The 27,533-nt window shown below is 37.3% G+C and overlaps 1 long non-coding RNA gene across 2 annotated transcripts in view; it reads left to right on the forward strand.

Annotated features, from left to right (window-relative positions):
- Positions 1 to 26,776, forward strand: part of LOC149546554 (uncharacterized) — a 202,107-nt gene extending 175,331 nt beyond the window's left edge. For both annotated transcript variants that reach the window (XR_016354357.1, XR_016354356.1), the window contains one exon: positions 26,481 to 26,776. This is a non-coding gene — a long non-coding RNA (uncharacterized LOC149546554). The remainder of the gene's footprint in view (positions 1 to 26,480) is intronic.
- Positions 26,777 to 27,533: the final 757 nt, after the last annotated feature.

Below are 27,533 nucleotides of genomic sequence, written 5' to 3' on the forward strand. Positions count from 1 at the left end.
ACCAAAAGTAGGAAAGCATTTCCATGGATTTCATTACAGGATTACCAAAGGTGCAAGAAAGAGATTCCATCTTGGTAGTGGTAGATAGGCTAACCAAGTATGCACATTTCTTTCCCATATCCATACATTATAAGGCACCACAAATAGCAGAGTTATTCTTCAAAGAGATTTTTAGACTACACTGGTTGCCAAGGAATATCATTAGTGACAGGGATAGCAAATTTCTCAGCTTATTTTGGAAGGACCTCTTTAGATTAGCAGGAATTGAATTAACCCCCAACACTAGTTATCATCCCCAAACAGATGGACAAATCGAAATCGTTAACAAATGGATAGAAGGTTACCTTAGAAACTATGTGACGGGACAATAAAATGCATGGATCAAATGGTAATACTTGGGAGAATACTGTTATAATAATACCCATCACATGTCAATTGGGATGAGTCCATTTAAAGCGTTATATGGATATGAGGCCACTGCATTTGGAGATTAGATCATTCAAGAGAGCAGGGTACCTGTAGCCAAGGATTTTCATCCAACAAAGTATTGATATTATGAAAACTCTCAAAGATAATCTCCACCATGCTCAAAACCAGCAGAAGATATTTGCTGATTGAAAATGAGTAGAAAGGTCATTTCAAGTTGGAGATCTAGTATTTTTAAAGACAACAGCCCTACAAACAATCTTCACTCAAGGTCAATGGAGCAGAAAAACTAAAACCACGTTTCTATGGACCATATTGGATCCTAAGAAGGATAGGAGAAGTAGCCTATGAGATAGAGCTGCCTGAAAATAGTAAGATCTGTAATATCTTTCATGTATCCAGGCTTAAGAAAGTCCTCAGAAAACATATAAATCCTTGTGATGATCTACCACCATTAGACAGTGAAGGAAAGCTCATCTTGGAGCTTGAGATTATTCTTTAGAGGCATGATAAGAGACTGAGGAACAAGACTATTCTAGAGTATTTAGTAAAGTGGAAAAATCTTCCCAAGGAAGATGCTTCATGGGTTGGAGAAGAAGCCATCTCTCACTCAGCATTGCTTGGGGACAAGCAAATTCAAGAAGGGGGAACTGTCATGAACCAAGATTAATATATATCTTCTTTAATGTATTTGATTAATATTCCTTTGAAATATTCTTACATTTCAAATATCTCTTTATATATTTAATTAATTCCATATTTGAAATTATTATATGTGTGACGTCTTTTACAATCTAAATATTACTCCTTACCTTTTAGATTCTTATCTTATAAATTGATTGCTTTCTTCAACGAATATTAAAAATACATTAATTAAATAAAGCATCATAAAACTACATATTAACTTTAAATACATTAATTGTACCTTTACTATACATTATAAACATTTTAATAAAAACAATAACAACTCTAAACCTAACCCTAAGTATTCCATAACATTGGAAATGTCATGGACACGACCTTTCATTCTGCCAGGTCAAAATATATTAATAGGGTTAGGGCAGATACGTAAGGTAGGAAAAAACAAAAAAACAAATAAGAGTGAAAAGGGCAACAACAAAATAAGAGTGCAGTAAGAATATATAAGCACGAAAAAAGCAATTTAAGTGCAGGAAGCGTTTTAATATCTAACGTGGAGATCCGACTAAATACCTACATCAAACTTCGGTGTCAATCATAGTATCCCATCGAGGTATAGTCAAGCGTTGACCCAGAACTGACAACATAGAATGCTGTCAATTATCAGGTACGATTTGAACAGCAATACGCTATTATATGATGAAGTTAGAAAGATATTAAACAATCTTTTAATTAAATTCCTGCGTAGGATATCAGTATTAAAAAGGATACGTATGGTCACTACATTGTAAATTGCATAATGCGTAAATTGCATAATGCGTAAATTGCATCAGCTCTATTCATTTAAGAATATAGATTCAAATTGATTATTTTAAAGCAATTCGCATGAAAGGGAATATACATTAAATTGAATAAAGGCACAATATATGTTATGTCATTTTATATATATATATATATAGATGTGTGCGTGTGTGTATATATGTATATAAATGTATATATATATGATATATGTCTTCAAATAGATATGAATAGATGATATATAAATAGACATTGCGTTTAAGAAATACTAGTACATTATAACAAAACATATGTATTTTAAGAACATTTGGATTGCATTTCGATTATAGTATAGAGAGTCTATCTCTCATCCCAGTTACGAAATCCAAAGATAGGGAGTTGGTGGAGGGAGAGGTGGAGTAAATTCGAGCACCTCATGGATGTCCTCCAGGGAACCGCTTGTAGCTTGCTTCACGCGCCCTCTGCACCGTCAATCTACTATCTCGAGATGGTTGTAACTAGGAGAGAGAAGATGGTTTGGTACTATGAGAAGAAATCTTCCAAACAAACTAATAAATTAATTTTAAATGCTCAACTCCTCAAATAGTTTATTAGCAATGAGGGTCATAGGCTTGTTTAATTTGGATGACTTCCTAATTTATGCCCAAATTTGAATATCAGGTTAAAGGATTAAAAAGGGGTCATCACAGATTTGCATCGGCAAACCAATCAATTGCAAAACCCTATAGGGTTGCTGGAAATTGTCGGACCCATTCGTTTGTATTTGTTATGCCATTTTCCCTCCAAATCGTTTCGCATGTTTTACAGTGTCGGATTGGATCGGCCGTACCATCACCATTGAATTTTGACAACTTTTCCTTTGGTCCTGCCATCGTTATTGGATTTTGTGTACGAGCGTTGTTCAGTCCTGCAACATTGGCGTTGTTCACTCCCACATTGTGGCTGTGTACTCCCACACCGGCGATCTGCAATCCCACACCGGCAGACTGTTCTCCCACACTGGTGGACTGTACTCCCACACCAGTGGACTGTTCTCCCACACCGACAGTCTGTACTCCCCCACCGGTGGACTGTTCTCCCACAACGGTGGTCTTAACAGTTGTGAACGGTGGTGAAGAAGGATCTTCTGAAGTTGTCCTTTCCAAAAGTGTATCCCGGACGAAGAGTTCACTCCACGCTCTTGCTCCCTTAGCACTTCGAGCCGTGCTAGTCAATTCTCTTCCGTCTGGACCCTCTTCCCGCGGCGAATACAAATTCAAAAACTCCTCCCTTGCTTTCTCCACCAATTCCACCCGCTGTCGGTAATCTTCTGGAACCTCCTGCGTTCGGCTTGCTGTGCTAAAATTAAATTTTCTTGCGCAGTACGTATGTCATCTTTCCCCTTTATCTTATTTCGATCCCTGTTAAGCTGATTTGGCATTAAGCTTCATTCCTCCCTTCTTCCAGGTTCATAGAGCAATAGTGCCAAATGTTTACTGCATAGATTTATTAAGTAATGCACACAGAAAATGAACACGAACAGCAACAGCAATACTCCTTTTATTCGCATATGCCAACAGATTACATATAGAGCATAGGATAAGATAGGATGATGTACAATGATCCCAGACGGGGTATAAATACTTTCCACCCAACCTTCCCGAAGGGGTCCGTCGGCTACAAAACAATCCTAATCTACTTGTTGGCTACCAAATACAAAATCTCCGACGGCATAACCCAGTCGGCTACAAAATGCAAAATCTACCGACGACACCTTATGGATAAAGTATGTAATTTTCTGTATGTGCATTGACAAAGAACAATGGTAGCAATCTATTGACATGCTGGAAATCGTTGGAACCATTGCAATAGTTTCTTTATTTGTCTTGCACAATAAGCAACACAAGAAGATCCTTGTTGGTATTAGAAGAATTGTGGCAGCAGTGATCCTCTATGTATTACCACTCCACGTAATTGTCAGTATTTCCTATTTTCTCAGAAAAAAGTCATTTTTATAAAGAGTGCTATACATACATTTTAAAAGAGGTATACACTATTTTTTGTCACTATTTCCTCTTTTCTCAAAAAATAAAATCATACAATCTTCTATAAAAATTAGCATCCTTTTTTTTAAAGGAGGGTTATATGCTATTTTTCTTTAAATAGCATTATAGGCTATTTTTTTCCAAGTGTTGTTAGGATTGTAAAAAATCTGGCTACCTAATGATGGAAATCCTTGCTTCGTGTTGTAGTTTCTACCTCATGTTTGAAATAATGGTTTCTCCCATGCACAAAGCTTGATTCATGGAATTTACGCTTTATCGGTTTTATTTTTTCACTAGGTGGTTGGTCGTCAAAAATTCAAAGTTTGAGTTGTCAGTGTTACATTTTGTCCATGTCATCATCTTTTTGGTCAAAAAGTTAGTAAGACAAGTCTTTGGTTTTGCCTCTAGCCCGTGGGTTTATCTTATGTTTATCTTTTAATTTGGAGAGTTAGTGAGTGTTTGTTCAAAAATGTTTATTCGTCTTGTCTTCGGCTTTTAAAAAGTTAAATTTTTTATCTAGTGAGCTAGAGAGTGCCTTTAAAATTGTTTAACTGCTATGTCGTCGGTCTAAATGATGCTATGCTTTTTAACTATGAGAAATAGTGAGTAGTTATCTTTATGTGGTTGTCACTAGGTGTCTAGTCAATTTAATGTTAGTATTTCTAAGCCACAAGCTAGCAAGTGAAGGGTTAGTGGCTTTGTTTTGGTTGCCAGCTTGTGAGGTTAAGAAGTCTTAAGTGTTATTGTGTTGCGAGCCAGTGAGCCACATGTCTCATTCTTACGACTAATGATGGTTTGGCCTTTACATTTTAAAATTGAGAATTGGCAAATGAATGTCACATGAAGGTTTTAGATTTCGTTTGGTTGAAGGTTTTGTTTTATGTTGTTATTGGCTCTCCAAATAAAAAGGCAATTATGTTTAAGGTGTAGAGTTGGTGAGTACTTGTCACGTGGCTAAGGGTTTAAGGATGAAAGGTTATCTCCAACTTTCGGTAGTTAGTGGATGTAAAAGAAAATTTATGAGATTTGGCGGTAAGTAGTTTTGTTCTAATGCTAGCTAGGTCACTGCGGTTAAGAATTTAAATATTCCATGCCAACGAGCTAGCGATAAAGGACTTTATTCATTATTGTTTCTAGGTCTTGGCAATTTTAACTTTACTTCATAAATTGGTTTAGGTTTGTTAGTTGCCTGACTTCAGCAGGGAGCATTCTCTACTCATCATGTGCTGCCATTACATCATCAATAATAAGAGTTTCTTCCTCCACTTCCTCAATTGCCTCTTCCTCAGCTGGTGTACGATCCTAATAGCATTACAAGCTGTTCTGGCATGATTCTTATTCCCGGCAACACTTCTCTCTTCTCCTTGATTTTGTGCTTCAGATTCCCAATTTAATTAGCTGCTGCTGAGATTGCATGAACAGTTACAGCATCTGTTGTTGTTGTTGTTCCATCTCTGCCATGATGTCTTGCAAAATTGGTTGTCCATTATGTTCATCATTTCTCTGTTCTGCCATATAGCCTTCATCAAACCAGGGATTCTCTTCTTCTTCCCACTGTTGTTCAGCCTTACTCTTGGTGAAGTACCAATGTGATACAGGTCCTCTTGAGTGCATTGAATTGATTCACACTAACATGCGAATGATTAGATGAAACATGCAACCATGGAATCTGACATGCAAGTGGCAAGAAGCAACATGCAACCATTTAAATCACCTTCAATTTCTCATGCACAAAAAATACCTCACAGGCTGGCAAAAATGGTGGTGGCTTTGTACCACTGAAATATTCTAGCTAAGGTTTTTAATCGATATAAGCCACACAACTTAAAATTTCCAATAGAATAGCTTCAAGCAGAAGATTTTTCCATATGCAACATGATATCTACATTTTCTAATCATATATAGGATTTGTTCCAAAATTAGCTAATCAGTCTCCAACAGTTAACACCACCAACCAATTACAATTTATCACCTACTAATAAGATATTATCCAGCTTGCTTTAATCACCATTTAACTTGATACTTGCATCATTTGATGAGCTTGATAGCTGCTACAGGCACGCCAGCACCTGAGGATGCTCAAATCTTCCTTGCAGATCTGATTACAGAAAATAAATATCTTCCTGAGAGTCTCAGCAGAAACTGATAGACTAACCCTCATGAACTTCAAATCTTACTTAAATTACTTCTGTCCTAAACTTGTTGTTTCACTGATAAATGCGTCTGCCAATGTAGACTGGAGCACAACGTCCAGGCAACCTGCAGGGGTATTGTCCTGTGAACACAATTCTGGTTTGAACTTGCAGAACCTGAATAAAAATAAACAAGGTTCAGCAATATGCATTTCTCTCCAAGCACTAAAAAAGACTGATTTTTGCTTTCTTTCAAATTAGGAGTCCACCTGATGGAACTTTCTAATTTGACCTCTCAATCACCAAGTCAAGAAAGCCTTTGACTAAGCTGAAGGATTAAAGTGGATATAGAAGAAAAAACAAATTGCCACTTGAAATGGCCCCACGTCCACGACTGAAATATTGGAACAGCTTAAGTGGAATTTTAAAACATCAAATGTCCCCTCTATTTAACAATCACCAAAGTCTGGCAGACTACAAAGACTTGGTAATTTATTTTAGTTATTGAGAGACATTATTTGAGTGGGGCAGTTTCACATCTTTATACACTATTCTTTTTGGGGCAGTTTCACATTGCTTCCATTTGAACATGTAAATGTTAATGGCTTTGAGAAAGTACATGATTCCAATATATCTAGGGTCCCTTACACCCCAAACAGAACTCCTAGACACTTACAATCTGCTCTGGTACTGCTTTACACAGTTGCTGAAGTGGGTCAGGGAAAAACCAATAGATTCCAAAGAATGTAGGCCAGAGTTGAAGTGCGAAACAAATTCAGTTATAAAAATTGAAGAGTCCATTAAAACCTTCTAGTATAAATTTGAGAGCATATGAGTTATGGTGCCACATTTTTACTTTACATCTTGTGTTTAAACAATGGACTTTCAATGACTAGTTAATGATTATTTGCAGTGTCATGCTTTTGGTGGCTAATCAAGCATAAGTTTTTTTAATTTTCAGATACCGTATTTTACATTGTTAGTTTGAGTTTTATTATTTTGCAAGACAAATTAAGGACATGTTATTTTCTCAATAGTTCAGATTGGTTGCATTAATTACCGTATGCACTCAAGGAAGGTCTACTGGAAGGATCTTGGTGTGGTTCAGGCTGCATTATTCCAGACTCTGTAGTTTGTGCATGCTGCAAGTCTATGCAGGACACTAACACAGATGGCAGTTGTAGATTATTACAGCCTTACTCGGAAAGAGCTTCAAACTCTGTGTAAGAAACATGGAATACCTGCAAATAAAAAAAATTCTTTTATGGCAGATGCTCTTACTTTGGTCTTGAAGGTATTTACCATTACTATTTCTGTTTGAATCTATTTGAATAATCTAAAAGAAATACTTTTTAAACTTAAATTTTGTGGAGCATAAGGGGTATATCTGAGGAAATACAGAAAATTGTAATCCTCAACTTCTGGACATCTCATATTTATTTGAAGCCAATGTCTGAAATTAATTATACATGTTTTATGGTATAAATGATAATTGTATTGTTATTTCACTTGTCATCGGAAAAGGTTGGATTGTTTGTCGTCGGTAAATGTCATGTAGCCGATGGGCAAATTAGCATGTATTAATTGTTATGTAGCCGACATGTAGCCGATGGGTCCCTTCAGGAACCTTCTAGAAGGCCCTTCGGTAGGTATAAATACACCATCCGGGATGGATTGTATTCATCATTGGAAGCATAATCTAATGTCTTTGGCATATGCGAATAATAGGAGTTCTGTTGTTCTTATCTATTGTCTATGTGCATTGATTCATTTACCCCATACGGTAAACATTTGGTGTCGTTGCTCGATGGACCTGGCATAGAGGTAGAGAAATGAAGACTAATGCCGAAGCAGTTGAACAAAAATAAGAATAGGCTGAAGGAAATGGATGAAATACGCACAAGGAAATTTAATTTTGGCACAACAGGCTGAACGCAGACGAAGGTTTCAGCAAATTGCCGACAGACACTGAAGCACTGAAGAATTGTTGGAAGAGACTCGATAGTGGCTGGATTTGTTGGAAGAAGCAAGGGAGGAGTTTCTGAACTTGCATACGCCAAGTGAAGAGAATCCAGACGGAAGGGGATTAACTCGCACGACTCGGAGTGCAGAGGGAGCATGAGCGTTGAGTGAACTCTTCATCTAAGATACACTTTCAGAACGGACAGCTTCGGTTGACGAAAACCTTTCTTCACCAAATAGCACGACTGTCAAAAAACAGTGCAAGTGTTCAGAACAACGCGGGTGTGCAGAACAGCATAGGAGTGCAAAATAGCACAGGTACACAACAAACCCCTCAACCTCGAATAGTAATGGCAGGACCAAAGGAGAAATTGCCAAAGTTTGATGGTGATGCAATAGCCGATCCAATCCGACATTGTAAAACATGCGAAACAATTTGGAAGGCGAATAGCATAACAGATACAAATGAATGGGTTCGACAATTTTCGGGAACCCTAAGGGGAGTAGCAATTGATTGGTTTGCTGATACGGATCCCCAAAAATTAACCAATTGGGACAATGTTAAAAAGGAATTTACTACCGAATTTCAATTACTGCGTGATGACAATGAGATTGTAGCAGAGATATACAACACAAAACAAGGGAAAAATGAAATAGTTTGAGTATATGCTAGATAATTAAAAGACTTGATAAATAAAATGGAAAGTAAGCCAGCTGATGGGCTGCAAAAACAATGGTTCATTGAAGGTCTACACCGGAAATTGCGGAAGAAGATGAAGACTGTACTGCCATCATCATACACTGAAGCATATAGTGAGGCAATGAATTTGGAAAGTGAGTAGAAAACAAAACAAAAGAAGAAGAGTAGCTCATCCGATTCAGATGGCGACGCGTCTTCGAAAGAAGATAGCAGCGATGACGAAAAGAGCAACAAGAAGGTCTGAGCTCTTCAAAAGGATATGATCTGAATGATGAAAGAATTTAAGAATGTGCAAAAAGAAACAAAGGGAAACGAGTTATGGTGCACGGAATGTAAGACAAAAGGTCACACAAAAGGGTCCTGTCAAAAGAACTAATTCTGTGAGATCTGCCAGATCATGGGACATTCCACAAAAGAATGCCCCTTCAATATGAAAACAAGAGGACCTCAGCAAGTGCTCCTCACGTAGGAGGCTTCTGCGTCAGGAGGAAGCGGTAACACAAGCAATGCGGGTGCCAGGACGGGAGGGTACAACAATAATAGACGAGGGCAAAACAATAACAACAATGCCAATAATAATGGGAGCCGTAGTCGAATTCATTATGATGCGAACGGACGGCCGATGGTTCAATGTCGGACATGCAATTTGTGGGGCCACTTTGCCCGAGACTGTGCAATAGTCAACAGACCAAAGTTATTATGGAGATGGTGCGGTCCACGAGATCATGAAGATGCCAAGTGCTCTAAATCAAGAGTAAATTTGATCAGCATCGGGACAGACGAGCAGGAGGTTCTAGCAATCACACGGAAGCAAGCAAAACTGTACCTCGACTCGACAGAAGAAAAGAAGAGACTGGAGGAAGTGCAGACGAAAATTGAGAAAGCAACGCAAGCGGAGAAAGCACACTTGAAGGACACTATTGCTACCTCTTCAAGGAATTCTGTGGAACCAAACATCGTATGACAGATATTACAAACTGAGATACTAGTCAAAATAAACGATCTGCTGCTCACAATGCCTCAACTCCGATCGACACTCACAAACATCGCTCCAACTGCTAAATTGCCAGCAAAACAAGGAAGGGAGAAGGAAAGTGGAGCAATTATAGCGGACCCAATGCTGTTAGCCCTCTCATTCGGACGACATCCGACAGTCGTCGAGATGGGAATTTTGGGAACTGTCCTGAGAGACACAATTGTGGACGGTGGGTTAGGCGTGAATGTCTTACTTGAAGACACTTGGAAGAGGTTGGAACAGTCGACGTTGTGGCCACCTATGTTCCAATTATTAACGATAGACTAGCATGAGATCAAATCGTTGGGAGTCCTGATGACACAACCGGTGACTATTGGAACAATCGTTTCTGCTTGACTTCGTCATCATCTTGCTGAAGAGGAGAGGATATGACGCCATTCTGGGCCAAGGATGGCTTGTACAAGAAAAGGTTAAGCATGACTGGAAGAAGAATACCCTATTAATGGAGCGTGGAGGTAGAAGATTCATAATTGACCTGCACACACAAATGGTAGGTGAGGAGGCAGCGTTGTCAAATTCTGAAGGTGAAGGTGGAGGAGAGGACGAGGGGAAGAAGAGAATGGAACCTAATGAAGAGGGAGTATTGAGATTGGAAGGAGGGTCAAATGAGGATGACCTAGACTTGTTGAACGACCTTTTTCACTGGCAGATGGAAGATTATGAACTCTTTCTGAGCTGTAATATGTTAAGGGTCCATGAAGGTGAGAAAGAAGAGAAAAATGAATGTCTGAAGGAATACAGAGAAGCAGAAGAAGGAAAGATGGTTAGGAATGAAGCTGAAGGGAAGAACATACAGTACGAACCCAAAAAAAAGAAAGATTCCACCATATGGTACGCAATAAACGGACCGCGTAGAAAGAAAATGTTATGTTGAACCACGGATATAGTAGGAAGGTACTGGCAGTAAGGAAAACACATCATACGGTCTATACAAGAAACAAAGAGGAAGGGTTTAATAAAAGCTTTAACAATACGGAGTGAAGGTTCTAAAATCAAGAATACAATTATTGACGGCAAGGAGTGGCAGCTGACAGGATTCATGGTACCGAGTTTCGAGAACAAATTGGGCGATATGGAAAACCTGAGGGAGAGATCGTGTAACTTAAATAAACTTCGACAATTGCAGGCACAAAAGGCCATGGAGGTAACACAGAACAGGTGCAAAGCGTGGCATGATAAACACCTGAAACTGAACAATATTTGACCAGGATAGTTGATGTTGAAGTATGACGGATGGAACGAAATCAAACCAGGCAAGTTTAAAGTCAAATGGGTCGGGCCATACTAGATCTGAGAGGTAAGTGATAACGGAGCAATAAAGTTGTGAAAATTAGATGGACAAGAAATACTAGAGGCAGTCAATGGTTTGAAGCTAAAGATGTACCATGCCAGAACGAATCCCTTGTCATTACAGAATGATGAAACTCGGAGGAAAAAATAGCTTATAAAAGAAAAAAGAAAAAAAAGAGAGAGAAAAGGAAGGAGAGAGTCACTGTACAAAAACTTAAGCTCACTTGGAAGGCACTGTACGAAGATTTTTGTAGCCGTACGGTCTTTTACAAAACCCCTCATACCGCACAGAGAAGGCACTAGTAATTGTTGTCATGTTTTATATACCCATATGGATTTTGAAGGTTAGATTCTCTGTTTGGGCACCGTACAAATTTTAAATGTTAAATTCCCTGTTTGACACCAAACGGATTTTGAGATTGAATTCTCTTTTGGCATCGTACGGATTTGGACTGTTTGACACTGTACGAATTTGGACCTTGAAGAATTTCCAAGTGTCCATATGATATTTGCTCAGGTAGACACGGTACGGATTCAATTTTGCTATACTTTTTTCATGACTGTATGGAGTTAGGATAAATGCACACAAGGCATTAGTGATAGCAGTTGTATGGCTTTTGAAATAGGGAGATAATTCTGTTGCTGTGACCGTACGGATTGAAGGATCGATAGAGAGCTTTCCCTTATGGATTTTATAATGCTCGTACGACGAATTGGGAGAGGAAGATTGGCCGAGTGAAGCTTTGCAGAGGATTTTGTTGCGTGTTGTGGCAACTGGATTCAAACCCTGGGCGATTCGTACCTGCATTTTTGTTTTGATTGAGCTTGTTTTGAGAGCATGGTAGGGGATTTGAAGTGGTGAATACAGGTGAAGAGAAGGCAGAAGGAAGCAGTCAGAAGAGGAAGGAGCCAAAAAAACGACGACAAATAAAAAATGTTTAGAATGAATAACGCATGATGCCCAAGCAAAGGGAAAGACATAAACAGGTAGTAAAACATCAGTGGTTGCTAGAAAGTGTGGGATTAGAAGAAAATCACAAAAATAGTGTGTTCCATGTAGTTTTGTGTGGGTTTCGGAGTGCTAATTTGGTCTTGGTGGCAAGGGTGCTGCCCCTCGACCCTGCTGGGGGCGTTGGCCCTTAGGCCCCCAGTCGCTTCGGTTATCAGTCGTGGGAAGTATGACCAATTGATGAGACCTGGAGCTGCTGCAGGCATGTAGTGTCTATGTACCAAAGGTGGTGAAAATAGCAGAGCAAGCCTTTCAAGAGGGGTGATACGCTTTGAGGCGCCCGCGAGGGCGCTGCCCCTCGACCCCGATGTGGGCGAGACCCCCAGTTGCTTTAGTTATTAGTCGTGGGAGGTATAACCAGTTGATGATATGTTGTGAGACACTTGGAGTAGGTGTTGGATGTGAAGCTGTCTTGGTGGATGCATAGAGAGCTCGAGAGGAGTTGATCATTCAGTTGAGGGCAGTACAGTGACACTTGGCTCAGTGTACCCAGAGTTGGAAGCAAAGAAAGCGGCACGGGTGGCTATCAAGGTCAGCTTGACTAAGGAGACAGTATTGTGTTAGCAGAGGCTACAGAGGCAACGTGGTTTGGAGATTAGTTTGGTGCAGGCATGGGACGAATGTGAGTTAGATGACAAAACAGATCTATTTTGTTGTAGTTAGTCAATCAATGTATATCGGTTATTAATTTGTCTCGGATATTTTGTAATTGTCGTCCGGAGACGACTTTTTCTTTTGGGGGGTATGATGGCGTTGGTAAATGTTGTGCAGCCGACGGGTAAATTAGCGTGAATTAATTGTTATGTAGCCAACGGGTCCCTTCGGGAACCTCCTGGCAGGCCTTTTGGTAGGTATATATACACCATCCAGGATGGATTGTATTCGTCATTGGAAGCATAATGTAATGTCTTTGGCATATGTGAATAATAGGAGTTATGTTGTTCTTATCTATTGTCTATGTGCATTGATTCATTTACACCATACGGTAAACATTGTTCAGTTATCTAATATTGCTTCATTGATATGGTTGTTTAGTCATCTAATACTTATGCATCTAACTCTTCAATGTTGAAGGTTGATAAGCCAAATAAGTTTGGCTTAGCAACTCCTACAAACTTACTTGCAGGGAACAAATCCGTACCTTCTACACTAAAAATATAGAATAATAGGGGAGATCTCATTGCATCAAAAGTTCCTTATGGAAGTACGCTTGTTTCTTTGAAAATTCGATCTCAAAGGAAACAATTGATTGAGGAAGATGCTATCACTTCAACATTGGACACCCATACTGATAATTCGATTGGAGAAAAATCGAAGAGAGAAAAAGAAAAAAATGATTATAGTGATACAACCGAGACCTTTGAAGTAGAACAAGCTCTATTGCATGTTTCATTAATGAGAATAGATGATCGAAAAGAAGTTTACCATCATGCTTATCAGAAAATTGAACCTAGTCCAGACACTTCTATAGCCCTTTATGGAGATGTGTTGGTAATGATATTCATTTCAGATAAAATCTTTAAATATTCTGGCCACCTTTTGAATTCTTGATCATGTGGTATTAGTCTTTTGTGGTAAATCAATATTTGAAGTTATAAAGCTAGCAATCATTTCATAAAGTTTGATTGTATTTTTCCTCGTTATGTTTGCCTTACTTGGATGATCAGGAGAAATTTTGCCAATAGGCTAAATTTGTTACTAGAAAGGGTGATGGATATTCACTGTGTTGCACATCTAATTCCACTCTCTGTAAAGATGTGAATGATAGGCTAGACAATGATACCAAAACATATATTCATGATTGGAAGACAACAACTGATGTCCGAAGAGTGGATGATTTGGGTCAAGTGAGTTGCATATCAATCGAAGTATCTCCAATTTGTTCAGAATATGATCCTTACTTCTTATTCTTCTTCCTTTTCCCTTTATGAGAATGTGTTGTATGGATTTTCTTGTTATATAATAGTTTTATATCATTTGATTGCCCTTTGAGTTTTTGAGAATATTTCATCAGTCTTTGTGGTAAATTAATTTTTGAAGTTATAAATCTAGTGATCCTTTCATAATGTTTGGTCATATTTTTCCTAACCATGTTTTCCTATTCTTGGATGATTAGGAGGAACTTTGCCAATAGGCTAAACTTGTTACTAGAAAGGGTGATGAATGTCCACTGTGTTGCACGTCCAATTCCTCTCTTTGTAAAGATGTGAATGACAGGAGAGAACATGATACCAAAATCATAACATCATGATGATTGATATTGCATCTGCTCTTAGTTATGCTGAATTTGATGAAGTCAAAGACTGCAAGAGAACTTATGAGATATCGATCAAGCTGATATATATATATATATATATATATATATATATATATATATATATATATATATATATATATATATATATATATATATATATATATATATATATATATATATATATATATATATATATATATACTCATGATGAATAGACAACAATTGATGTGCAAAGAGTGGATCATTTGGGTCAGGTGAGTTGTATAGAAATAGAAATATCTCCTATTTCTTCAGAATATGATCTTTCCTTCTTGTCCTTATGACCACAACATTGTTTGATGATATGATCATGTGACATTTTTGTCTTGTGCAGCAGATTTATTTTTGAAGCTAATTCAGTGGTCTGAATATTAGACATCAGCCATTTTTAATGGTTATACATATCTCCTTTGGTTTGTTGATGATCAGGAAAAACATTGTCAACAGGATAAATATGCTACCAGAAATGTTGATGAAGAATGCCTGCATTGCATGTCTAGTTTTTCTCCTTGTCTGGTAGTGAATGTGGGTGACACCCATGAAGACAAGAATTCCCCTGATCATGAGGAGAGGTCAATTCACATTGGAGTGGACCTTTTGTATCAGGTAAGGTATATAGCAAGGGAGATATGCTACTGTGCTGCTTCCCTTGTGGTATGAACTTCCTGTTGAACTCATATTCTGGTTTTTTTTTGACTGTCAGATAACATAGTGGCTGCAGTATTGGTATCTCAATATTTAAACAATAGCAACCTCATTCTCATATTGCTTGGTAATTTGTTGGTTTTGTTTCTCTTAGTTAGTTGATCTTGTGGATTTTAGGAGAAAGAGATATACACAAAGGATCAGGAAGAAAATGATATAGATTCAGCACTATCATTATCTTGTGAAAGGCTGGAAACCCACATTGATAATGATAAAGAAATGAATAGCCGGGTACATATTGACGTTGATACAAAGGAAATGGTTATAGATGACAAAACAGTGAAACATGATCAATCATGCAATCAACCATCATCTTGCAGAGAAAATGATAAGGAAAATAACACAAAAGATCAGGAAGAAAATGATATAGTTCCATCACTATCATTATCTTGTGAAAGGCTGGAGGATTACATTGATAATGATAAACAAATGAATAGCCAGGAGCACATTAACATTGATGCAAGGGAAATGGTTATAGATGATGAAAATGTGAAACATGATCAACCATGCAATCAACCATCTTGCAGAGGAACTGTTGAGGAAAATAATAGCTAGAGGCTTAGTACTGATGCCAGAAAAGATTTGTTTGCAAAGGAAATGGTTATATATGATAAAGTGGTGAAACATGATCAACCATGCAACCAACCTCCATCATGCAGAGGAAATGGTCAAGTTAGGAAAAGTATGGTCCACATTCATCTGCTGAAGTTTCCAACAAGCCTTCTTCGTTTCCGTTTTCTGTCTCCTGTGATAATGGGATTAAGCTACTTATTGACCTTGAAAATAACATTTTGTTAGAATGGATGAAGACCCACAATTATGAATTTTCATTTTGCCAAGAGTTGGATGAGCACAATCATTGTGAGCTTTCTGAGTTAAAATCAGCAAGCCGTCCAACTATTTGCAAAGTTGATGTGATAGTAGAAAACGGGGAAGTTAAGTCAAATAAGCCTATTGTCCTGCATTTTGTCACCACAAAATGCAGGTAACAACACGAAACTTTTCCAAGCTAGTTTCCCGTTTCTTTGAGCTTGAATTTGATATTCAATTGCTTAATTTTGATCGACTTATCCATTTCAATTCGAATATCAAATTGTTTTACTAAAGGCCTTCGTCAAGTCGTTTTTGTTTTTCTTTTTGTTGAGCCTTTGCTTGATTTTTGAAGCCTTCATAGTCCGTTCTTTGCTTTTCAATTTTCGTTTGCTTGTTTTTGGTCCTTTGGATTTTTTCATGTCATGCTTTTCGTTCTCACCTTTGATTCGGTTTAACCTAGAGGTCAATCGGAGTTGTCAGTCAAGAGATATGGTCATTTTAGTGTGTCAAAAGTGGACATTTTAGGTGCAATGGCATGAATTAAAAAAATGATGTTATATTTTCATTTTGACATTCACTTTTTCAAAAATATAACATTTACTCACTTTTTGTTATGTTTTGAAGTTACTTTTCATTTAAATTTATAACTTAAAGTGACTATAGTGCACTTTATGTTATAATTTTAAGTTGAGTTACTTTTTGATTTTTCACTTAAAGTGACTATATAACTATATAGTTAACTTTTTAAATTTTTGATTTTTAAATCAAATACTTATATAAATGTCAGTTTAACTTAATGTTTATGAATTATATTGATTAATATGATGCATAAATAATTTTTTTGACTCATATTGATGACATTTTTTTTAAAAATAAGTGAAATACATAACTTAAAAGCATATGCATGTAAAAAACACTATGAATAGTGGAAACTTTTCATGTTATTGCATATAAAAACTCACTTTGAGGACATTTTTCATGCTATTACATTAAAAGCTTGTAAAAGTGGACCTTTTTGATGCAAAGATATGAAAAGTTGCATTTTTATGCTTGTGCATCAGAAAGGTGAGACATGTTTATAAAATATGTAAGTGACTCCAAAAGGTCCGATTTTGGAGTCTTACACATTTTAAAATATGCAATGAGCTTCAAAAAGTGAGATTATGTCTAAAGACATTTTAAAACATGCAATGGACTCTAAAAAGTCCAATTTTTCCTTCCAACATGTTTTAAAATATGTAATGAACGTAAAAATGTCCTATTGTGTGAAGAAAACATGTTCTTGCTCCAAAAACTTTTGATTTTGATCATAACTCTTGATTTTCTCCATGGATTTGGATGAAATCACTTGCATTCAAAACATTTTGGAGTGGTGATCATTTTGCTCTGATCAAAAATTAGTTTATTGCACCCAAAAACGTGTTCAAAACTCCCAATCTAGGGCACTAGTTTGCATAAAACTTCATAAATGTTCAAAGTTTGATCATGTTCTTGCTTGCAACCAATTCGTTTTTACCTTATATGCTGATTACATCATATTGTGATCATCATTGTGGTGTTAAAACATCAAATCGTTTTACTTGGAGAATCACGTTTTTGAAAAAATGTTGCAAGGAGACAATCTACGACATGTTTTGGCATCTTGCACAATAATCTCCTTGTTTGCTGCCCTTCATCATTCGAATTTTGAAGATTTGAAAAGTTCTCACCATTTTTTGAAGAAGATTTCTAACGAAGAGCATCTTTTCCTTCTTTTTTGGCACATACTCTTCATATAAGTGGACCTCTTCTTTCTTGCATTTTAATTCATGCTTATCTTTGCTGATTTTATGCATGAAATCGTTGAATGGATGCCATTTGTAAGAATCTTTGCCTTAGAATGTGCATTTTTCCTTTAAATATGAATTTCTCCTTCAATTTGATGTTTTGGTTCTTCCCCAAGTTCCAAATTCGAATTTCATCTTTGGAGTGCATTGCATCTTGGCATGTTTTGAGTTGTTTTCAAAGGTATGTTTTTTCTTTTGTTTTGGTTTTGTGTGCTTTTTTGTGGGTTTTTCTCCATTTGGAGAAGTTGCAAGTTTTTTCCCAAAAACTTGATTTTCCTTCATTACATGCGAAAGCATTACCATTTTACACCTTCTGTTTCCGTGTCATTACATCTCACATCTCATCTGACAAATGCGATTACATGTTTTTCACTTCATTCGCCATCCGCACACGCATATAATCCCATTTTCCATTTCCATTTTCATCCATCTCATTTTTTTCTTCCATTCGCATGACACGATTACACGAAATGCCTTATGTGTAATTGCATCCAAAGGTCCGATTTTGATCAAAAGTCATATTTTGAAAAGACAAAAAGATGTCATTTTCGCTTTCCGTGTACTTTGACTTCTTCCTCAAAAAATGACTATATAATTCATTATCTCACCTTCATTGTTTCATTTCCATCTTCATATACGCATTCGCACTTACATGAATAAGTACATGTTTCCATATATGTTTCCACCTCATAACATGTTTTACATGTTACCCTTCATCCGCATATACACGTAAAGTGTACCTTTCATTTGCACTTACACCTCATTTCACTTTCCACCTTCCGTTACATATTGCATTTACATATATGCATCTTTCTTTCAATAAAGCCTTGAAAACTTTAAGTCATCTTTAAAATCAGCAACTTTCACTTTGCACACATTCCCATGCGTTTCACCTTCGCACATTTTCATTTCATTTCATTTTCCATATTCACACTTTCATTTCATTTCATTCCATTTCACTTTTCATTCCATTGCATATGCATATGCTTTCTCTTCGAAAGTCGCTCCTTTTTGAATATTCACTGTTGTTCCAGAATTCACGTACATGGAGATTCCTTTTGATGATGTATTTGTGTTTTGGGATTTTTGTGTTGCAGTACGAACACAGGAAATGTCCTCGCCATCCAAATCCAAGGGCAAGATGAAATACCAATATGACAAAGAATTGGCTCATGCAGTTCCTTCTTCAGTAACATCTGTTCTTGATAATGTGCTAGACACCAAGATTGGTCACATAGATGTAGCTGATTTTCTACAAAGGATTGAAGCTCCAACTACACATGAGATGAAACATATTAAAAAAAGCAATATTCATTTGGTTTCTACATTTCCCATGGCGGCCATAGAACCTGATTTTGTCTATGGATGTGCTCGGCTGTTCACTCCTAAGACAAGGAATATCAAAGACGCTAATGGCAAGGTTATCGTTAGCCTTGATCCTAAAGTGATTGAACAAATCTTCAATGTTCCTCGAAAATTAGAATGTGCTGATTTGACCAAAGAATCATCATTGGCTTGTTGGAATGAACAAAAAAACAACTATCAGAAGTATGTCAATCTTTACTGGTTAGACAACAAAAGAAGCAATTTTTCCAGGTGGCCAAAGACTTCATTGGTCCAATTTTAAACAGGAATACAAGGATTTCATCATCCTTGTCAACAGGATCTATGGTCTTAAGGATTCTTCCGATTTTGAGCCATGGATGTACAAATTTATGTTTCAAATTATAGAGAACAAAGAACACATCTTTTGGGGAGAGGTTATCACTACTGTGCTTTGTCAAAAGATATGCAATGTAGGAACATCAGTACCTTTTTACATGAATTCATATCTAGTTTACATTGCTGCTGCTATGGGATTTTTTTCGGGTCTTTCCACCAAAGGTGATTGTCTTCAAGTACCTGTTTGGGAACACTATGACCAAATCACTTTGGCTAATAGTAAATACCATTACAGAAGAATCCAAGATGCCTTCTTTGGACATTACAAATGTTTGTTTGACAAACAGTTGTGTATCAAAAGAGTATCTGATGTAGCATGGGAAAAGGTAAATCAATACGGCTGCATTTTTCTTCAATTTCCCACTTTCACATACTTGAGAGTTGGATATTTCAAAGAAGAGTTGTATACCCTACCTAGGTATGCCACAGATCAAATCATTCTAATGGAGTTAGCCAGACAACTCATGGACGTGCAGAGTGATCAACATGTGTTACATAGGCTTGGATTTGGCATCACCTCGGCTAGGCCTTTATCTATTGGCAATTATTCAATTGTTTCTGTGCCTAAAGAGAAGAATATGGAAGCAGAGTTGCAATTGATTACATTGAGGAGGTTCAAGGCTAGATTTGATTTTGATTATCGAGAGATGAACTCTCGGATAAAGAGGGCCTACACTCATGTTCATTGCATTGAAGATATTTGGATTGACATGAGAACAAAACTTGATATTATGAAGATGGATTATTGCAGGTTAACCTTGCAACAAATAATCGATCTTAATATGTTGGAAATCCCTCCAGATTTCGATGTTGAAGATGACCGCAACATCCTTGATCCGGAATTTCATCAAGTCGGTTTTGAAAAAATGTGCCCTTTTTCTTATTCAATGGAACCAAAAGGAAGGTACATCTATTATGGACAGGTTTCAATCCATCATAGCAAACACTAACAAGTGGTTGAAAAGTAAAGGCCTAAAAAGAGTAAATCTTAAGATGGGTCTGAATTGTGGAAGCTTTGGTCCTCCTGGTAGGAAGTCACAACTAGAAATTACAGGGAAAGATGGTGCTTCATCGTCAAATATCAAGAGTACTCTCAAATTCAAATTAAAGGGTGGAAAAGGAACTAAATCATCTCAAGTTCCTGAACCAATTCAAGAATTAGTGAGAGAATTAGGAGAAGAATTAGAAACAAAATCCGAGAAAGAAGATTCAGATGAAGAAGGACAAATTAGAGTCACATCTCCTCCAAAGCCTGCACGAACTTGCATGTCTTCTCCACATGAAGATGTAATGTCCCCTTTTTAGCATTCATAGCATGATGTTGTCGTTAGCCTATTTTCCCCATGGTCTCGTAGGCTAACCAGGACATTAAAGGTACTTAGAGGCCATTTGGCCTAGATAGTTTCAGTTGCAGGTCTTTTTGAGGAGTTTTGAGGCAACTTTGGGCATACTTACTATTTATAGTAAGTCATCTTGGATATGGTCGGACATCCAGTGGCAGCGGCATGTCGATGGTAATTGTTTAAAATCGACAAGAAGACTTGTTTATCATTGATAAGATTTGTTATGCATTGATTAAGCTATTTTATAAAGTTAAATTTAAATATTTAACTTTATTAATGCATAGACTATAGTTTGTGGGAAATATTTAAATTAAAAGAGTCCCCTTTATTTTATAACACATTGGAGACATAAGTTACATAAAGGGAGTTATTTTTTATCCCACATTGAGAAAACGAAAGATGGAGCTCTTGTGAGAACACTATAAAAGAAATGGAAGAGCTTCTTTTTAACATGGTTGGAAATATCAAAGAAATTGAGGAATTTTCTGGAGATTATGTCTCAATAGTTTGAAGGACAAAATCCCTTCAAGCTGGAAATCTTGACGCCATTGAAAGATATGGTCTTGAGATTCAACATAGTAGCAATCTGAAAAAACAGATATGAAAAAGCAGTCCGAAAAAGTGGAACCGAAAAAGCAAGCTAAAAAAGCAGGTACGAAAAAAGCAGTCTGAAAAGGCGGAACTGATAAAGCAGGCTGAAAAAATGGGTACCAAAAAGCAGTCCAAAAAGGCAGAGCGGAAAAAGTAGGCCAAAAAAGCAGTTCGAAAAAAGCAAAGCAGAAGGGGCAGCATTGAAGGAAATTATTACAGCCATCTACAACCAGGTTCTTTTGTTAGTATTGCTTTTTAGGGTGTTATAAGTTTTCAGTTGTAAGTGTGCATTATACCAGCATTATCATTTTGTAATCCATGTAAATGCCAAAGTCTTGGCCATATTTCATGAGCATTGTATTTTTCATTGCAATTAAGAAGATAATAGTTGCTGGTGTCATTTAAGCAATTTAATATCATTATTTATCAACTAGTTAGTTTGCATACCAACTGTTTGTAAAAATGCTAGTTGGCTGTAGGTGTTCATTTCTCATGCTTAGATCATATATATGCACTGAATATTGTCAAAATTAGTAGTACACTCATGTTAGGTCATTGTGTAGTCCATTGTAGTCTTCTAGCACAAGATTCTCATTGATGCAAATTGAAAAAAAAGTCATTTGAAGCTCACTAAAATACTATATCAGTCATACGTCCCTTGCATGTGAATTGTTTGATGAAATTTCTTGAGCTTTCATCAGCATTTTTTTGAGAGCAGATTAGAGGAGGGTTATTACAGTGGTATTAGAGCGGTTTCTTGCCATCCTGTGGAGGTCTTATTGGGAATTTAGATTAGCCAGATAGAGAGAAAAATGTTTGACAAAATGAATTCTGGTCCAGATCAGGGAAAGAAAAGATTCTTACAGTTATTAGACACCTTGGCACAGGGATAGTGATTAGCAGAGCAGAAAGCACAGGAACAGAGTCAGAGATTGGAGCTTATGATGCATATGATGGCTTGTCAAATGGGGTTGAATGCTAATGTGGGTGGAGGAAATAATCAGAATGGTAATAATCAGGATGGGACACATAATGGAGGCAAACAAGCTGGGAACAATTTTGGTCATGCACCCCAGCAAACTAGGACAATGAGTTCACGGCCTATGATTCCCACATTTCCTCCTAGAGCTCCAGAGCAGCCTGTACTAGAGCCCCAAATCATTGATATACAGGACCAACTGAGGAGAGATTGGAAAGCCGGAGGTCAAAATTTTATTGCTGCAATCACCTTTATGGAGTATATAGATGTGCGGATGAAGCATATGCCATGTGGACATGACAGGAACTAGAGCTATGAGCTACGAAGGAAAGTAGGGAAACTTCAGTTACCATATTATGATGGCTTGGGGAAGTCTACAGCAAGAGCTTGGGTTCAAAAGCTTGACACATACTTACAATTGAACCTTATACCTGAGGAAGAAGCTATTAAGTATGCAACAATTCACCTGGATGGGTTAGCACACAAGTGGTGGCATCATGGTATGGTCACTATGGGTCATGCACACATTACCTCATATGTGGAGTTTACGGAGAGACTGATTGAACGCTTTGATAGGCCTAAGGATCATACCTTCCCTATGACAGGCAGAAACTTGTATGAGGAGTTTAACAGACATGCATATTCGATACAAGGAGACTTCACAACATCTTCAGGTAATGATTTATCTGCATCATCTTCACAGTCAGAACGGGTTTCAGATGTTGTGCAGGTTGAGCCAGTTGCATCAGAAGGTGATATCATAGGCACACCAGATTGCATGATTGATACAGATAGTGATTCCAGTACAGTTGGGCTGGATGAAGTTACAGCAGTTGAGGATACTGTCATGTTTGAGGATAGTACAGTTGATCAGAAAGTGAGCATTCAGGACTTTGCAAAAAATGAGTATCAAGCACAGTTGGATGCTTCTTCACATGAGATAGAGGCTAGTAGCTCTTCACTTGGTTTGGCAAGCCAGCTGAAGACAAGGGACAAGGATATTGTCGCAGCTTTATCTCATCATGACAGGATGTATGGATTGATTGAGAATCACATTTGGATGATTCAACTGCAGGAGAGACAGAAAGGAGTCACAACAGGTTCTTCTTGTGACGACTTACAGCAGATCAAGGAAGGCATGGAGGCAATGAAGGTAAGTTACATACACTGATTTCAGCTCGCGATCATCTCCTTAATCTTGCAGGGATCTATTTAGATGCATTGAAGAAGAAGGAGGAGGAGGTTGACTAGCTTTCTCATGAGCTAGAGGATACTCGAAATTCCTTGGTGTGTATTCAGTTGGCTCTCCAGGATTCTGAGAGACATGTGGATGAGCTTTGTCTTGAGGTTAGCTCCGTTCGGGAGTTAGCGCTTATAGCAGGGACTCAGTTTTCTCTTACAGTCAGGTCACGTGTTGATGATTTCTCAGAGATGACAGAGTTTATAGGAGAGTCCCAAGATCTGAGTATTACAGATGATAGCTATTCTGAGGTTACTCCTTTGGACAATGTACTAGGGATAGAGTATAGGAGTTCGACCAATTGGCACAATCATGTGTCTAGTCAGCTGAGAGTTGGCAAGAGAGACATTGCTATTGCGTGCGAACATTTTGATGCTGCTCGCCAGTTGTTAGCAATTTATGGATGGGGTTCTCCTACTAGTGATGAGCAGGGAGGCAGTTATCTTTCCTTGACAGATATCCACTCTTTATGGGAGGCTATTCAAATTCTGAGATAGAATTATATGCAGTTGGTAGCCAGCAGAGATTATCTTATGGAGTGGGGGAGTATAGCATACGAAGCATTATTGGCCAAGGAAGATGAGGTGAGTGAGCTTACTCAGCAGCTCGAGGTGACTTCTGAGATTCTTGAGAGTACACAGTTGGCTTTCGAGGAGTCACAATTTCATTTGGCTAAGGTGACCATGGAGTTAGAGCGACTGCAATCTTTACCAGATTCTGTATAGTCACAAGCTGTGGTGTCTGGTGATCCGAGGATGTCCATGGTCGAGATTGTCAAAGACAGTGGAGATGGGAATGCATCCATCCTTGATACTAACATTGGCATATCGGGTTCGTTCTCACTAGAGTCAAGATCAGTTGAGTTGGGTGTTGTAGCAGATTGTTGTAGTATGCCTGACATGGTGGTGGCCTCTAGTACTGATGGCACGGAGACTAGAGATGTTGTATCAAAGATAATGTGTGATATTGGCGAGCCGATAGTTGGCATGGTTCCTGCTAGTAATACTACTCCCTTGGTGTTGTCTTCGGAGGTAGTAGTCAGTTCCAACATGGTTAATGATCGATTGCAGTCTGAGCCACTGACTAAGATTGGCGCATTCTATCGGCATTACACTGTGAGATATGCTCATCAATTTACCTTTGATGACCATGTTGATGAGATGATGATACAGAGATGTACTTTGGTTCCTAGTGCTTGTCATCAGTTATGGGACGGTTTGACACCTCGGGATGAGAGTTGTGATGGGCATGACATGGCGATAGTACAAACCTTTCTAGTTTTGATTGTAATTGTTTCTATCATTCTTACTATCTTTATCTACAAGTAGCTTGCAATGGTTATCACCAAACTTTGTATTCCCACAGTCACATCTGAATCTTCTTTTAATCCATAATTCCATTTGATACGTTCTACTTGCTGATAAATGCTTATTGTTAGAGAATTTCACGTTGCTCATTCAGATATATATATGTACTTACACTTGTGACTGGAAAACATTTGAATAATCGTAGATTGTCCTTGACTTGTTGTTTTCTTTGACATTATCATATACATGAAGTGCTACTCTTCCCTTTGTTTCAGCATTAAAGCTACTTGTCATTTTGCTTCATTTATCATCTCACATCTATTATGCTTGTCTTTTCATTTGCTTACTGTATCATTTGATTCTGGGCTGCATTTATACTTCGTTTTGAATACACATTACTTCTATTTGCATTTTCATACACCATATCTTTGCTGTAGCTATCCATCATGCTTTAGCATTTGATGCTTGCTCACAATTTATTTGCTTATTTAAACTTTATGAAAATACCTGATGTATACTTTGCTGCCTTGAAAGGTTCATCTTCTCACATTATAATCTTGTAGATCTCATGCACATATCTGTGAGGTGTAATCTTTCATTCATACCAAATTCTGTTCCTGTAGATGATCATCCTGCAGTCCTAGAATTATATTGTGTTTTTTTCTTCTTTTGCATCTGAATGAATTTTAATCAAATCTAATTCCTGTGTTTTCTTGAGTTGCTTCTATACACATGGCCTTAATGTATGCATTGTTCTTCATATCATTGATTATACATCTTCCCGCTCATGTTGCAGCTTTGTATTGACAACCTTCATCCTTTCATCCTGTAGCTTTTGAACATTACTGCACTCATTCACTCTGGTGGTATTATTTTTCTAAATTTTTCTTTTCCACATTTGTGTTTATGCTCTGTTTATCTGATTTTTTTTAATAACAACAAATAAACATCTTTCTATTTATGCTGTAGATTGTATTACGCTTATCAATTCGTCATTTTTGCATTCATATTACAGCTACAGCATAACCCTTTGCTATTAAATTCTCTTTTGTTCATGCTTGGAAATCTATCTTTAATGTATACTTGTAAAGATCTAATTCTTTTAGCTTGTAGACTTAGAATTCTATATGCCCTCCATGATTTGACTGAAAGGTTTGATACCTGTAATACATGTATGTCCCTTTAACAATCTCCTCGTGTCTTCAATCTCCTATTATGGTTCAACTAGAAGGTTCCATACTTGTAATTTAGATGTGCGCCCTTGATAGTCTCCCCATGTCTTTAGTCTTTGCCTCTACATGATTCAGCCAGAAGGTTTCACGCTTGTAATTTATGCGTGTCCCTTCAACAGCCTCCTCAATCCTTCAGTCTTGGCCCCTACATGATTCAGTCGAAAGGCTTCAAGCGTGTAATCTATGCAAGATCGTTCAACAACCTCAAACTTCATACCTGTATCTGCACATGGAACAAATTCATTAACATAAACATGTTTTACTTTTTCAAATTTCTCTCTTGTCTTCTTGTCTTTTAATATAGTTATCTAAATAACCATGTTGTAAGAACAGTAGAGTATAGATGATTGGAATGATTTCCATTGCTCAGTTCATATGAACTAACTCTTCTCTTCTTTTATTTTTTGTAGAGCTATTCCTAGATGGAGATGCGGGTTCAACCCTTCAACATTCAGGACAACAAATCTTCCGTTCAGGCAATGGATGCCTTTCCTTTTATGTTTTTTAGTACTTTTTTGTTTATATAATGTGTTTATTTAGATATTATGTTAGGAGCTGAGGATGCTTGTGATATCTAAATGCATTGTATTTAAGTACTGTGTAAAACTTGAACACTTTGTACCTTATCAAAATAGTTTTGAATATTTCAATAAAAAATGTACTGTTTTGGTACTTGTATTTTGAATAAAAATGATCAATTTTCTCATTTATTGATTCTTGTACTCTACTTTCTGCGTTCTTTTCATTCTGTAATATGTATTCTCAATAGCTAAAACACACTTAGCTCAGTATATAATATAGCAATTTAGGAGGTATGTTAAATTGGTAACAATAAGATTTATAATTTGTTGAATATGGATTGGCTCTTTCCTGCCACTATTCAATTGTTTTTTAGTAGTTGGAAACCTCCTTCCAAGAATGCTCTGATATTAAAACTGTGGGATTTTATTCTTCCTTATCTTTGTTGGGGTATTTGGAAGGAGCACAATGACAGGGTCTTTAGAGGAGTGGAGTCCAATTCAGATCAAGTGTTTTGTAAAATAAAGGCTCTAATAATAGAGAATATTAAAGCCAATGGTTTTGGACAGCAACTTGATAATGATTGGGAAGATTGGGTGTTTCATAAATGGAACCTTAGGAGCTTGTGTAAGGATAAGCAGGACCCTAATCCAAGGGATAGTGCTAGATGGGACAGTCCACCGGCGAATTGGTTCAAGATAAACTTTGACGAGGCCTCAAAAGGGAACTCGGGCATTGCTGGTTGTGGAGCTGTTATTAGGAACTGTTATGGTGACAAAGTGGGATGTATGGCTATTCCTATTGGTAGTCAAACTAATCATGTGGCCGAAGCTTGTGCTGCACTTCATGGTCTTATTTATGCTGAGAGTTTGAATTTGAGGAAGATTTGGGTGGAAGGAGACTCTCTTAACATCATTAATTGTCTTAATAAAATTACTAAGCCT

Source organism: Cupressus sempervirens, chromosome 7 (assembly GCF_028749045.1).
Source record: "Cupressus sempervirens isolate cs-2001-9-10 chromosome 7, ASM2874904v1, whole genome shotgun sequence".
Lineage (NCBI taxonomy): Eukaryota > Viridiplantae > Streptophyta > Pinopsida > Cupressales > Cupressaceae > Cupressus > Cupressus sempervirens.